This window comes from Triticum dicoccoides, chromosome 3A, assembly GCF_002162155.2.
Source record: "Triticum dicoccoides isolate Atlit2015 ecotype Zavitan chromosome 3A, WEW_v2.0, whole genome shotgun sequence".
NCBI classification, from domain to species: domain Eukaryota; kingdom Viridiplantae; phylum Streptophyta; class Magnoliopsida; order Poales; family Poaceae; genus Triticum; species Triticum dicoccoides.
Genome location: NC_041384.1, coordinates 716,613,096 through 716,617,054, shown reverse-complemented (window position 1 = coordinate 716,617,054; position 3,959 = coordinate 716,613,096). Strand labels below are relative to the sequence as shown.

Below are 3,959 nucleotides of genomic sequence, written 5' to 3'. Positions count from 1 at the left end.
GTAACTTTGTGTGTGAATAGCATGGTATCTCACATATCGCAGACCATGATAATTTATACCTGATAATATCTGTAAACAACGTGGTAACATATGTAGCTCAGGCATGATACCTTACTTAGCCCAGAAGTGGTAACTTTTGATCCGAAATAAAAGTTGTCTGAACAAATCAATATAGTATCTAGTTTTGATGCTTTCTTCGAGAACCTTTTTGATCGGACCAATGGTTTGAGCTACAAAAATTTTGAAGTTTCGAAATAAAGGGGAATCAAGGATGACATCAACTTTTTGGTATTGTAATTGCATGTGGGGAGAATTCGAGGACAACTTTTATGCCCCGGTAATTTCTATATAAATAAGATGGTAACTTACGTATCATTGACGTGATAACTTGCTTAGCCTGGGCCTGATAACTTTTGACCCCGACAAAAAGTCGTCGAAACATATCAACATGGGATCTAGATTCGAAGATCTCGTCGCGACGAATCTTTTATGTGAAAACAGTTTTTCAATCCGAGCTATGGTTTGTGCTATAAAACATTTTAAAGTTTGAATTTCAAAGAAATCTTTGATGACATCAGCAGTTTTGTTTCTATATGCATGCATATTTAACAATGCAGCTGCAAGCTCACGCGCCCATGCAAAGTCGTCATCGCTCGTCCTGCATGCATGTGTCTTTGCGCGATCGTCCGTGTCTATAGCTAAAATCCTGCCGTTCGGTCGTTAGCACAGTCCAAAATTATATTATCGATCATCAACTGTCCGTGTGAAAACCTGGATTGCATTTTCTCTTGCCACAGGAATTGTGTTTTGATCGACTTTTCTTGCTGGTCACATGCCAAAAAGGAGAGACACATGAGAGGCACATGTTCAGATAGTTTTCGAATATAAGAGAAAACGATAACCAAAAAATAAATGTTAGGAAAAAAACAGCCGGAGACATTAATTCTATAACCACCGTTATGCCAAAATCGGTAACCACCATTCTAGCGTAAAACGTATTTTTATTTAAATAACTACGTTGCGTGGTCACGTGCCAAAAGAGGGGAGGACCCACACTCTATCCGAACAAATAGGTTCCGATATACTCCCTCTGTAAACTAATATAAGAGCGTTTAGATTACTATTTTAATATTCTAAACACTCATATATTAGTTTACGAAGGGAGTACTCTTTTGCTCGATTCTAAGTCCGATTAAAGAGGGGGCCCGAAGTAAGGTCACCGGGCGTTCTTTTTTGCATTGTAATCAGACATTGGTACACGCCTGACACATGCCAGAAGACCGAGTAGCACCCAAGTTACAAACAAATACATAAAAGGTTCATTTTTATACTCCTTCTGTTTTAAAATATAATGTGTTTTCGGTTTCCATGCTTCAATTTTGACCATAAATTTAACTAATGAGATTGACTATGATAGGAGCGCACTATATTTTGAAATGGAGAAAGTACAGTTTTCCAATGTCAAAGCGTAGATAGACGCACCTGGATTGGGGGTGTGGCGGAATCACCATGGACACCTTGCGTTGAGCTTGATGTGAAGTGAAGATGAGAGGGGAACGAACAGAGGGAAAACTGGATCCACAGAGGGCTACGCTTGGGAAAAAGTGACGCACTTTTAGGATTTTCGGTCTGCGGTTGGTTGGGCCAAAGAACGAGAGTCAGCTTCCTTAAGTCCGTTCTTCCTCAGTAGCTCAGTGGTAGAGCGGTCGGCTGTTAACTGACTGGTCGTAGGTTCAAATCCTACTTGGGGAGATTTGATTCATTCAGAATTCGAATTGATAGTTATAGCTTTTCTGACTAGCGACCCCTGTCCTTCTCCTTTTTTTTGGGCAGAGCAGCAGTTATTGTAACTGCAAACTACGCAGGGCCTGTGCTATTTCGAAACCAGGCCATGCCCCGAGAACACCATGGACCAGCCGGACAGCAGCAGCCCATTATTTATATCTGGGCGATCGGTCCTGCCAATGGGCAAACACCATACATTTGCACTATTCTCGTAGCTGTATATGGGTCCGTATAAGGTGAAAAAGCCTGACAGGAGTGAATCACGATGCATATTCCCACGAGGAGGATACCGAGCTGCCTGACGCTCGGCCTCTGCAACGCCACTCTCAGGTAAACCCAAGGTACTTGCACGGAAGGGAGACCAGCTGCACAGATAAAATATCACTCACATCGAGCCCATTGCAGCTAATAGGGTAAGCCACTGTTGGGAGTTATACTCTCCACTTTTTTTGGCAGTTGTTATATGAAGAGAATAGGTGTTGCGACGGTCAAACTAGTGTGCTTGGGAATATGAGAAGTCTAAAAATGCATCCCAGGCTTAAATGACAGCTGCCTTCATAACTTTTGGCCTTTGTGTGCCCTTCCAGTCCCTGGACGCTTTCTCTTCTCCATAAGTAAGACCACCGGACGAGCATTCCCTTGTACGTTCGTCTACAGCGCAGCAACCTCCAGCACCGCGGTGAGCTTCTTCTACCTAGTTGCTCTACCCTGCTTGCAGTTTATTCATGTCTTTTCTTCTTCCACACACCTGCATGGAGCAGCAGTAATTTGTTTTTAGTTTTATTGTTTTTTTGCTTTCATTTTATTTCTGCTGAATTTCAGAGACCGGTAGGATATACAAAGAAGATATATTGTGCTACCATGATAGGAATTTCATAAAACTGAATGTTCTGTGGTTGCTAACGATTAGTGTTTTTCCTTTTTTTTAATAGATATCAGTGATTGATTTAGATCTGCATTTTATCCCCTAGTAACATCGAAAATAATGGAATTGGAGCCTAGTGATCAATAGATCCAGTAAGAAAATCGCTGCCTCCTATGACGGATCTGCATTTTTTGCAAATTTTCAAGTATACATGGTTGTTAAATTGTATAGTTATCAGATATGGCTAGTATCTAGGGATGTACTTATCTTGTATAACAACCTGTACTTATCCTCTGTAAACCCTAGCGGCAACCCTAGAGGCGCCCTATATAATGATCACGAGACCATCGTGCTAGGTGTGTCGATCCAATCTATTTTCTCTTTGTTTCACATGGTATCAGGCCATCTCGCATAACTGCACGATGGGTTCTCCCTCCTCCGCCGCCATGACCTCCTCGACCCTTGCTTCTCTGCCCATGCCGACTGGTCTCCAGGCGTCGCTGTCTTCCGCTGTTCCCCAACCCTCTGCTAGTCTCATTACTGCCAAACTCACCTCCTCCAACTACCTTCTCTGGAAAGCTCAGATCCTTCCTCCCCTTCCCATCGCCGGCGTCACCAGCTATGTCGACGGCACCACCCCTACCCCAGATCGCCTCCTCCCGCCTGATGACAAGAGGGAGCGCGCCCCTAATCCGGAGTATGCTACCTGGTTTCGTCAGGATCAAATCATCCTGAGCTACCTGCTCGCCTCGCTCACCGACGATGTGCTTCAGCAGGTCCACCTCTTCGACACCTCTCGTGCCATCTGGGCGCACCTCGAGGAGATGTACGTCACGCACTGCCGCGCCAGCGTGGTGCAGATCAAGATGGACATGATGAACTTCCGCAAGGGCAACCTCTCCATGGTCGACTACTTCGCCAAGATCCGCTCCAACACCGATCAGCTCGCTGCTGCGGGCCGTCCCATGCGCGAGGAGGACATCATCACCGCTTCATCACCGGCCTCGACGGCGACTACGAGCCCCTCATCACGGCTATCACGACCCGCATCGACGTCATGACGCTGGGCGAGCTCTACTCCCATGCCATCTCCTTCGAGCGTCGCCGTGAGTATCACGCGACTCGTCTTCAACTCCACACGGGCGGCTCCTCCGCCAACTATGTCGCTCACGACCACAACGGCAACACCACCAACCGCGGCAAGGGCACCTACCGCGGAAAGGGCCACGACAACTCCGGTGACCGCCGTGACTACAACAACAACAACCGCGGCGGGTATCGCGGTGACCGCGGCGGTAGCAGTGGCAAC

At 46.0% G+C, this 3,959-nt stretch overlaps 1 non-coding gene across 1 annotated transcript; it reads left to right on the top strand.

The window, feature by feature from the left end:
* Window positions 1-1,680: 1,680 nt before the first annotated feature.
* On the top strand, window positions 1,681-1,752 carry TRNAN-GUU. The gene has a single exon. It is a non-coding gene; the product is annotated as a tRNA-Asn (tRNA).
* Window positions 1,753-3,959: the final 2,207 nt, after the last annotated feature.